This window comes from Notolabrus celidotus, chromosome 7 (genome assembly GCF_009762535.1).
Source record: "Notolabrus celidotus isolate fNotCel1 chromosome 7, fNotCel1.pri, whole genome shotgun sequence".
Lineage (NCBI taxonomy): Eukaryota > Metazoa > Chordata > Actinopteri > Labriformes > Labridae > Notolabrus > Notolabrus celidotus.
This window is the reverse complement of record NC_048278.1, coordinates 24,694,688-24,706,491: the sequence shown is the minus strand read 5'-3', so window position 1 is coordinate 24,706,491 and position 11,804 is coordinate 24,694,688. Positions and strand designations below refer to the sequence as shown.

General features: G+C 38.9%; 1 protein-coding gene and 1 long non-coding RNA gene across 4 annotated transcripts in view; one reads left to right on the top strand and one right to left on the bottom strand.

Annotated features, from left to right (window-relative positions):
- Positions 1-11,804, top strand: part of inpp4b (inositol polyphosphate-4-phosphatase type II B) — a 341,040-nt gene that overhangs the window by 104,714 nt on the left and 224,522 nt on the right. The gene's annotated exons all lie outside the window — the stretch shown is intronic.
- LOC117815647 lies at positions 20-4,005 on the bottom strand. Its single transcript, XR_004631833.1, has 4 exons — positions 3,790-4,005; positions 1,747-1,818; positions 634-768; positions 20-309 (listed from the first exon to the last, which is right to left on the bottom strand). It is a non-coding gene; the product is annotated as an uncharacterized LOC117815647 (long non-coding RNA).

The window sequence follows — 11,804 nt, the reverse complement described above, 5'->3', positions numbered from 1 at the left end:
GCAGTAACACTGTATCATCCGTGCTCATAGAGGACTGATCTGCCTCAATGAGCCTCACTACTTTAACTGTTGCCTTGGATGGCAGGTCCTCTATGTTCACTAAATTGCATAAAGCATTGTCAAAATCTGGATCTTGAAACTGAAGCCGGAATTCATACATCAGGTTCAGTTTACTTTTCACCTCAGATATGAGGGCATTTATAGTCTCAGGACGAGAGCGCAAAATTAGCCTCTCAGCATTGACATCGTCAAGGATGACCCTAAGTTTGAGGACGTCAGATTCTTCCATTTTCACTGTGTTAGAGGAACCTGTAACATAAAACACAAAAAACAACTGTATTTCCTGTCTCTTTGTTTTTAAAAGCTACCTACATGGACAACACATAACGTTTTGTCACTTGTAGACTGAGCCAGGGTAGCATTTTATAGTCCTGGGCAAAGCTTAAAACAAACTGAAGTTTTTAGCTCAATTTAAAGACAAGAGACTGATAAGAATATGTTTTCACATAATGGCAAACTCTGTATTTCAAAGTAAGAACAGGTTTACATATCATGAACAGATCATGGTGTGTGAGATAAGTTAAAATGTAAACTTACTCAAAGACGACTAACCACGTGGGATAAAGACATTACCTTACAGTATGTTGTCCTGGGTGTCAGGGTGATCTCTACTGGAAAAATGATGGAAAGGGTCTGAGATCTTCCTCCCTTAGGTCCCAGGGGGAAGAGGAGGATGTCCTCTGGTGTGATGCGGCTATAACTATGTGACTGTAAGAAAATGTTTCGTTGTTAAAATGAGCTTGCCAGAGACTTTGTAGGCACACAGTGGCATTTGGTCAGTCAACTGCAACACAGGTTTCACTGTATGACCCTTGTTTGTATGATCGTTTAGATGATACGAGCGCAGATGTTCAGTATATTCGGTGTCATAGTCTTTCAGTAAAAAGATGATGTCATTTCGGATTAGGAATATGTTCCTGATCTCTTTAAACTCAGGCAAGGCAGCATGTGTCCCGGTGCAAACAAACATGCCAGTCACAAAGGTTGTGCCCTCAATGGTTACCTGTTTTGTGCGATAAACACTGCTGCTGCCTGTCATGCTGGATATTAACCCATGAGTATCAACAGGCAATGAGTCAACATAGACTGACTCCACTTTTGAAGTCTGTACTGAAGGCTTAAAAAAACGTGGTGAAGACAAATAAAAAGCCATCATGCTCTGGTGTCTCTCTGCCAAAGTTTTTAACACATTTTTGTAGTTATGAGTGTCATGAACTATTTTCTTGAAAATTTTGTGCTTCCCCTCAAATCTCATTGTCCAGAGATGCACTAGTGGACCAAAACATTTTATGAGATGCGGATAGTGCTCAATAAAATGGTGCTTTGGTCTTAATCTTAAACTGGGCAAGACTTCTTGTAGCAACTGCCTGTGATCTAAAATCTTGCAAGCCATGTACTGAATGGTTTCATCAGTAAAGCTATGAGACACAGCCAGTTCTACAATATCTTTTAAATCCATTAGCACCTCCCAGAATTTGTCTCCTTCTGGAACTCTGGAGCCAATGAGAAGAGGAAGCAGCCTCAGCAGAGTATGGTTCTCATGTCCATTCCCACCAATTGTTCCTCGAGTGACAAAAGTTTGAGGAATTGGGTGAGGACGATCAACCTTGTCAGAATGTTGATAGGGAAAAAACAGTATTGCTCGATTCAGCTCCTCCAAAGTGAAATATTTTTTTGCAATCATACCTTTGAGACAATGCGCCAACTCAACAGGAATCACACCTTCAAACAGGTCATGCAGGACATCAGGTGGAAATCCTGTGAGAGGATGAAAATATTTGAGATGGTCAGAGAGAACACAACTGCGTTTAACACCATAACTCTGTTCAGTGTCACCTTTCTGAATGTCTTGAACAAGAATGTCATGCAGATCTTTGGTTCTCAGGTTAACACCAGTGACTGCATCTGATGCTTGCATTTCAGTCTGGGTGGTAAGACAAAATCTGCAGAAATATGTAGACCTGAAGCTCTCATTGAAGCCAGCTAGCGCATGGGCAGCAAGGTTATCAGCTGCAACAGAGAAGACTGTACCTTTGACACAGTCACCAAAAGCCTCAATATAGACACCCACCTCTTCAAGAGTTTTTAGGTCCTTTAAGAGGGGTGCAAAGACCTTTGAAAATCCAAATTCCCGAACATCATTAGAATTACACAAAAGAGCAAGTTGAGTTGAATGGAGAGCTGAACGGTACTTTGCTGGCAGGTTACCTAATGTCCAATAAACTGCGCATACTTTGTGTATTTTTCTTGATGTTCCCAGAGGGTTTGCGATTTCAAAATCATCAACATACAGAATTATTGATAACTTCTGACCCTCTTCTGAGAGAAGCTTATTTTCCTGGTAGTAGGAGCCGTCGCAGTGCGACAAATACTGTCCAGGCAACTTAGAAGTGGTTTCTTGGACTTTCTCAAGTACATCTGTTTTTTTTTAACAACTGTTGCAAAGTACTGAGAATAGGTACATACATAAAGGTATGCTTTGACGACTCAATCAGGTATTCAACAGGCCTAATAAGTGGAAACTTTTCTTCATAAAATGTTTTCCTCCTTTTGGCGGTTGACAGGGGTCCTTCAGCTGTAACTGACGTATGCAAAACATTACTCTCCGATACTGCACGGACTATCCCACTCACAAGTGTGTCAGTAAAGGGGTAATTACTTTTTTCCATTATTTTGATAACAGATTCCCTGACAAGAGGCTCTGACAGCAAAAATAACTGATCAATATGTTCAATGATTTCCTGTGTTGCCCTCTGTGACACATGGAGAACAGTTTGCATTTTTAAGAAAAAAGCAGCCAGATTGAATTGTAACTGCTCTGCTAATCTCTCATTGCTACCTCCTGCTACAGAGGTAGTTTCACTTTTATCCGACAGTTCAACTGGATCCTGTTCAATGTCACTATCCTGGGAGACATTTACTTCATTTTGCACCATAATGTCATCATAGTCACAGGTATTTCGATGTTCTCTGCATCTGTGTGCATTGAATGTGGAGTACACATTTGTTTTAAACGTGCAGGCCCTGAATGGACAAGGAACGGTTTCTTTTTTCCTTAAATGCCCCCGAAGATGTATGAACATTTCCCTCTCAGCAAACGGCTGTTTAAAATCGCAAACAGGGCAATGAAATGCCCTGTTTATAGTCGAATCAGTCGTGTCCCCATCTACCTTGCTTTTCCCTGCATGTATTCTTGACAAGTGTACCTTTAGTGAATTAAAAGTACTAAATGTACACATGCAGCTGTTGTAGAGGCATGGTAAATGGGAAACTGTTGAATACTGACCATGGTAGAGTCTGTAGTGTCTCAGTAACTGAATTTTTAAGTTACTAGAAAAAACGCACAATTTACATTTCCACATACTGACAAATCAACTGCTAAAGCGTAAAACCGCCACAAATGTGATCAATTTCAAGGAAATGCACTTGGTTTTCTTGCCAATTCATACCAACTTCGACGAAACTGCCAAAACAACGCCGAGTTTAAACGTGAAAAAAGCGCGAACATTTTGCTAGCTTACCAGCAGTAACTGTAGCATAGGAAAGCAGAAAAGCATGAATCAACTCACCCTCAGATAATTTAAAAGGCATGCAGTTATTAAAAAAATGATTTACTTTCGAATCACTAAAGCTTTTATCGAGCTTGCAACCTATCGTCACTTGCTAACATTTCAGCCAAACTACATAATGCAATGCAAAGCAAAACAAAATAGAAGAGAGCAAAGTTACCTCAAGTAGACGATAAAACGGCTCCCCGGCTGGGTAACGTGTCAAAAGTTAGCCAATTTCGGCGAAAAAACAAGGGTATACTGTCCTGGAGTTGATGCTAACCATTAAAAGATGTCCAAAAATATTCCGCTCCGTCTCCTCTCTTTGTCGTCGTCGCTGCTGTGCGTGTGAAGAGTGAAGACCTGGCCACGAGTTGAAATCATAGACTGTAGGGTTGAAAGGGGCGTTCACTGCTCACATTAAAAAAACGAAAAAACGAAGAAACAGGGTTTCAAATAAAAACGGAGGGCTAGTACAACCACAACCACAAAGATCAGCCCAAACGTGTCATCTCCTCTGTTTCTAATGTGTGAGTGCCATGTGCATAAAGACCACAACGTGAACTGGCAGGGTCACTGACATCATTTTGGCAAACGGGGTTTCCAAAATATGAACGAGAGCATAGCGCCTTTGAAAGGCTACTATTTTGTTTGAGACAAAAAATAGGCTACATGAATAAATAGGCTAAGTTAAGCGAAAATATGTTTCATAAACTTATATTGCTTTATGTGCAAATTTTCTGTGATTTACTTTAAATCTTTACATTGCAATCATTCAAATTACGTCACAGTAATTATTTGTTTGAATTGGGAATTGCATAATCAACAGAAATAATTAAAAATAATAAAAATAGCCATTAAAAATAATTGCAGAAAGTGTAGCATTAATTGTCTAATAAAAATGATATAGATACACTTAAGATACATAAGTCAATGAAACACACTGGAATAAATAACTTGTACTTAAAATGTTCCATATTTGAGCAGTACTCAAAACAAAAGAGTTATTCCATCAATGATACATTTTTAAGTTCAGTTAATTAAGGTGAATGAGTAACACCAACGATTTGGAGGATTTAAGTTATGTTTACTTAATTCATTTAGTAAGATGTACTGTTAGGTTTTACAGTGCAATATTGATCTGCCAATCTGGAAGTCGTTTGATTAGGTTTACATTGTTAACTTGAAAAGAGGAGCAATATTTACTAAAACAGCTTTTAGATGAAAGATAGTATTTGAAAAGTATCACAGTAGAGAGGTGACACATTGGGGAGGTTATTTTTTCATCAACATTCTTTAATCTTGTATCCAGTTACATGTAAACACAGAACAAGACTAAAACCGTTTACATTGTAAGGGACATCGGGGGCTAATGGTGAGGTGAAGTTGGTCTGTCCCTCTGTCAGTAGTGGGAGCTTGACATGCCGATGTTACTTCGTCAGATGTTAGTTTAGGTGTTGTGCCTTTAGTGCTTCTCAGAGGTGTCAAAAGTATTTACATTCATTACTCAAGTAGAAGTATAGGTACAAGGGTTTAAAAAGACTTCTGCAGAAGTTGAAGTATCAACTCAAGCTTTTTACTCAAGTAAAAGTGTCAAAGTACTGGTTTCCAAACTACTTAAAGTATAAAAGTAAAAGTAATGTAAGGGGAAAAAATGCCATTAAGGACAAAAGCTTAGGCTGCGCCACAGGGGCCTATAGTGCACGACCCCACCTCCCAAAAAAAACATGTTTCTAAAGGCCATAATGACTATAATGTTATATTAATATGTTAATGTTGAAATATTTGGGTTGCACCTGTTTCAGCCGCATTTATGCTCATTGAAAATGAACACATTTTAGTACAATGCAGATACATTAAAGAACCATATATGTGTACTACTGGGCATTAACGTGTTTCATGGAGCGAAAAATATGATGACTAGTGGCCTATAAGTATTGTAATGGTTCAAAAAGTCAAACTTCACAGGCATGTTATCAAAAGCCTTTATTGCAATGTCTATGTACATAAATGTGTTTTTTTTTTAAAGATGACAAGCTGGAATGAAAACGAGCCGAAGTGAAACAGGAGTAACAAGGCTATTTTATTCAATGTAAGGAATAGAAAGTACAGATAATAAGTAAGGTAACGAAGTATTTGTACTTCGTTACTTGACACCTCTGGTGCTTCTATAACACAATATGAGATCACAAACACACACACACACACACACACACACACACACACACACACACACACACACACACACAAGCACGCACACACACACACACACACACACACACACTCTGGTACACCTGCTTTACACTAATGTGGGGTTCACTGCAAAAAGTACAAAGAGAAGGTGATGACGAAGGTGTGTTACAGGGCTGTTGTGGAATCTCAATGCAAAACAGGACCAAGTCTCAGTGATCATTGGTCAGGTTATGATATTTACACATTGGCACCTTGCTTTGGATATACAATCAGGGTTTACTTTGTTTAAAACAGAAACATAAACATGAGGGAAAATGTCCAGTACATGAAACCCCTGACTATACAATGGCAAAATATTTAAGAGCTTGGCTTAGGAAGTAGAGATGATGGCAGGCTACAAAATTATACAGACTACCACAAGCATAACTCCTCATCTGTTTTCTTCATGTCTTCCATCGGTCGACACAACTCCTCTCTGAGGAAACGAGCAAGACGGTGAAAATGAAGCATGGTCAGGTGACTCGGTTGCAGCTGCTCCTGTCTGTCTGCAGGTTTGAGAGGGATAATAACAAGTGAGATTGGTGCCAGCAGGCAGTGTTCCTCATGGAGAATCTGCTTACTTTGTGGCAGCAGCAACACACAGTCAGAGTGTGTGTTGTCTCCCTGCTGTGGCATGATGAGAAATAATGCAAATGCTGCTGGCAACTGCGTCCCAACAATGCTGTGTTTCAATAAGCCTAATAACTCAAGACACTTAAGACTTTCCCACCTGGAGATGGTGTGAAGGCTGTCATGTGGCGTAGAGATGGACATGGTGGGGTAACTTCAGAATTGTTTTATTGAACAAATCTGCAGGGAAGGTCAGCAACAGGGCAAGCTGAGGTAGGAGTACACAGTGCTTCACAAGTTTTCCCATGCCTTCTGGAAAATTCCCTCCTAAGCACAGAAACATTTTTCAGGATGAGACTGAGCAAAGCAGCTGATTGGCAGGTTGAAATCAGTTTTTTAAACATTCAAAGTTGGCCATCAATCATTGTGTCAGCTATCTTTCTCTCAACCATTCTCTATCATGCTTTCTCCCTCATAAGTCTGCCCTGTGGAGTAACATCAACCAATTAATCAATAACATGTCACACACACATGCACATTATATGAGGTAATAATGGAACATAATTCTTGATGTGCAGAGAATAAAATAAAAGTCTGATAGACACGTTCCCAGAACAACAGCTCCTGTGTTAAGCAGGCTCACTCTAACACTTACAAAATGCTATATGTCTATTGGCAGGAAACACTGATGAACACAGCAAATAGAAAAATGATTTAGGACCCTATATATATGAGGACCTCAGGATTTTTATTACAGCACTATACTTTCCTATTGATTAAATAACATTTATTTGAGCTACAGTGTAACGTGCACTAAATCCTTGAGTGAAATTACTCAGAGCAATGTGTCCGCCGTGATATAAAATCAATCGTCAGCAGGGGAAGGAACTGCTGGAGTTAATGGTACTGCTTTTTAATTTAGTTTATAAATGCTGCAAACGTATGTCCTTATTAAATCTTTTTACACCTTTTCAAAGCATTCACCTGCTTTTTGGATTTATTACTTTGATTCCTGTTTGATGCAAAAGACAGGATTCCTAGAGAAATAATAATAGAGCTATTTCCTTTATTGTTTTCTTTGCACTGGAAGCAACAGCATTGTGTGGAAGAGAAATAAAATGTCTGCTGAGCACTGGAATCAATCTTTTTCAAATGCATGGAGAAATATTTCAGAGCCCCTGGCTGTCTGTTATAGTCTACAAACAATAACATTACTGTGTGAGAGAGTATGCTTCTTAGTGCTTCTGCAGGTGTGTGTCTACAATATTTAACAAGGCTTTAAATAATTAAAACAACTAAATGGGAAACTAATGGCTCCCACAGGTTACTGGATTCTATCAGAACAAGAAAAACACCCTAGCAGGATTCATTCCACTCTTTTTATCTCTGTTTGTGTTTGTTTAGAGGTTAAAAAACCTCATTTTGCATTTTTTCCTGATTTAATCTAATCAAAAGTGCTCAGATTTTTTTTAAAGGAAAGCCTCTTTACTCTTTCACAAGCATTAGCCATAACTGTGTGTCAAGATTAGATTTTTTTTAAATACATAAAAATCACATCTCCACCAAGTTGGCCCTTCATTTTGTGAGCTACTCTCTCCATGCTGCCCGAGCTGGGTTTCTTCTTGAACCTCTGGCTATCCAGTTATGGCCCCTATCAAGCTCACACACGTGCAAGTGCAGTATTGACTCGCCCTGAGCCCTGATAACATCTCTATTTAATCCACAACCACCTAGTTTGAGAGAAGGTTTAGTAAATGAGGAGGGAAAGAAGTAGAAGCTGACACTTCTCCGATCTCTCTCTCTGTCTATGCTCTGCCTTTTATCCTTTATATTTCTCTGCTACATTAGTAGTCTCTAAACACAGCTGGTTTGGGTAAAATCAGAATTAGTTGAGAGAATTTAGAAAAGCTACAGCTAAAGGGCAGAAGCTGATGTGAAGCCAGGATGATGGCGGAGTTTGGAGAGGTTGTGGGAGTCACTTTGAGGCTGCATTCAAGGCATGCTTCAAAACTCAGAGACGGGAGGAGACTGGATTTGAGAATTAAGTAAAGAAAACAAAAACATCTCAGTAACCTTGTCATTTGATGCTAATGTTTGCCCTTTTCAGCTGTGACGGGAGCCTTTCAGATGGCCATATACTGCCATAAAGTTTAATGTCAACCTCCAAAGGTTGTCATATGTATTTCAGTTGCTGTGAGAGTTTTTAGTCTGAAATGTTACAGATTCTTTATTCCAAGGCAAAGCCACCTCTGGCCTATCTTCACATAAATATCTTTAGTAAAAAATAGCATGATTTGCATCTCATTTCCATAGTGTTGATGTTAGGAAGAAAATACATGTCTAACATGTCAGAGACTCTAAGAAAAGCAGCCTCATAGAGCAGCTTGTATAAGTGGAAAAACTCAGGTTGGAGGGATTTTACATGACAACTTTGACAATCCCACATGACATATTGTCAACACTCTTTTACAGGCTGTGTCGCATTTCATGTAATTTTAGAAATATACAGCTAGCTCATCTACATATACATACTAAACTTGTATCACACAACGCAGCTTGATTATCAAAATCTGATCAAATTAGCTTTTCATTTTTCAACAAAACCGAAGAAGGTTTTGTTTTTTTCACATCTTTTTATTAGGTTTTTGCAGACAATACAAAAAGATGTCGCACAAGAGTGGGAATAAGTCAGAGTATCTGCATAGAATAGAACAAAAAACCCCAGTTAAACAGAAAAACAAGACAATAGAAAATAAATCCCTGTTACCCTGCCAACCCTCACCCTGCCAGCTTCCTAAGGTAGTTGTCTATTAGCGACCATCTTATTATAGATACTAGTAAACAATAGAAGTAGACACAGAACATACATAAGTATGTGCAGTTCAAGTAGGGTTTGGTTTTATCAGTATTTATTTTTCCTCTTTATCCCTTACTATTTGCACATCACACGTGTTACCTTCTATTACAAAAGTAGTTAAGGAGTATCAGCCTTTAGTGCAATGCAGAGTTGTTGTTTGTGTTTAAACATGAAATGCCTCTGTAGTAATTGCTGCTTGTTTACTTTAGCCTTTAGTTGGGATCTGTCAATAGGAGTTCAATGCTACCTGATGAGAATTCAGGGCTACTTTTGTGTTCTCCGTCAAAAAGTATCTCCCTGAGTCACAGCACTGCATGCTGAACTAGCAGCACAGCTTCCTCTGTGTAAACAATGAGTGCCCATGATTGCCACATTCATCAGTCTGATGAATGCAGATGATGGTCAAGGCTGCTTTGTTCCATTCGTTACGACCTTGTGCCTGTAGTCCATTTGAATATGAATCCAAACAAACCGGTGTTATGCAATACAAGGATGAACAACTCTGCTGTTGGCTAGACAGCAAAACTGAAGACATCTTTCCCATTCTCTTGTCTATGAAAGCATTATGAATAATGCAGCAAGCATGAGGAATGGAAGGTGGGGAGCAGACGCCAGTTTGAGCTTTAAACATAAAGGATTTGACATCTGAGTGAACACGGGCTGACTGTAGATCTCTTGACAAACACAGCTTTCACATGAGTCTGATTGTTGGCATGGCTGGAAGCCAGCCACTTCAACTTGCCTTAGTGGGTTGAAAAATTATGGCTTATGTACATCTAAAAAGTATAGGTTGGTGGTTAGTATGCACCACAAATGTTCTTGTACACATGGCTGCAGGTTGCTACAAGAAACCGACATTTTGACTTACCTTTTTTTGATGTCATATACTTGCTCAACTCAGCTTTATTTGTATAGCATCTTTCATACATAAAAGCATGCAGCCCAAAGTGCTTCGCAGAAGAACCAGACGGAGAATAACAGAAAAGGGTAAAATCATAAAAGACTGAAACAAGAAAGGAAATGGTCATCATAAAAAAAGAGCACAGAGAGGGTTTGCGGTTGTGTCAGCACAGCTGGACAGCTTCATGCAGAAGACAATCCTAGCTGTGCTGATATTCAGTACAACAGCACACCATCAAGTGTTACACTGCTTTTAATCAACAGTTCTAACAGTTGCACACATTACTAATCAGTAGGGATGTAACCATACCCTCAACCCGGGATTCAATTTGAATCCCGATTTTGGTTCACAATACGATTCCCTCACCATTGTATAGCGATTTTCAACAAAACTCAGAACTCAAAATTTAGATAACTATTATTTTATTTCAATTCTCAGATATGGACAGTTGCAATATATATTTTTTCTCTTCTATAGATTTGTAAACAGAGTAATCCTTTTTCATTTTTAAGCTGTGTTGTAACTCAAATAAAACCACTGCACACTGAAATTACCGTACAAAAATACCTTGTTGGAAAATTTCAGAAGTTATAGAGAAATGGAAAGTGAACAATTCCCAAATGAAAGTATTAGATATTAAAACAAATAAGGTAAATCTCTTTAAATTAGGGATGTACATTTCAACCCGTGATCGATCTTTGGAAATGTTAACGATCAATTATCATTTAATCATTAAAAAAAGTGGATGTTTTCCATGTCAAAAATAAGGTAAAAAAAAATGTTCTCCCTTAAATCAAATTTTCCTTCACGACACAATGTATATTACTGACGGCATTAAACAGCTAAGGACCATATTGAGGTGTTCAAAATGTTAACACGCTGAATATCAACGTGAAGAGCAGGCTTATAATCTCCACGGACGCATGGTCATAGAGTGAAGACTCAAACTTCAGCATGTGGATTTACTGCAACAGGACAACTGAACCGAATCATATTTTGGACTCACAGTGTCCAGTTTTCTGTCTAATTGTTCTTATTGAGAAAAATAAGCATGTGAAGGCGGTCATATGTCAGCCGGGAGCAAAACCGGGTCAGAATCAATCCGGCGGCGGAAAAAAAAAGTGCTCATGGAGACCTGTCACTCAGCCGCAGCCCCCAGCTGAGCATCTCCGCTGTGTACAGTCAGCTGATTCTGAAACATGCTTTAAACTTAAAACACCTCCACTCAGCGAGTGACGAGAGAGCAGCGCAAGAGACTTAATAATGTTGAACAAGCGGTGTATAATGCAGATAGCTCCTTCTACTGTTTAAAAATAATATCCTAATACAAATTGAATCGATTTTAATCCACCCTTATTTGTATCGATTTTTTACTGTCTTGCGATATATCGTTACATACCTACTTATCAGTTATAAGCAACAGCAGGCTACTACAAACCCCTATTCTTCTACTACACCCGATTCAGCCTTTTCTGACACCAACATTTCAGTCTTAAGAGAACAGATGGAGAAACAGTATCCTCATTAAACTTTAAAATGGACCTGTGTGTCACAGTTGTTATTGACATGTTTGTATTGTTTCTAGGCATAGTGAAGAATAAGCAACATCCCTAGTGCAATGGGGGGTATTCAACCC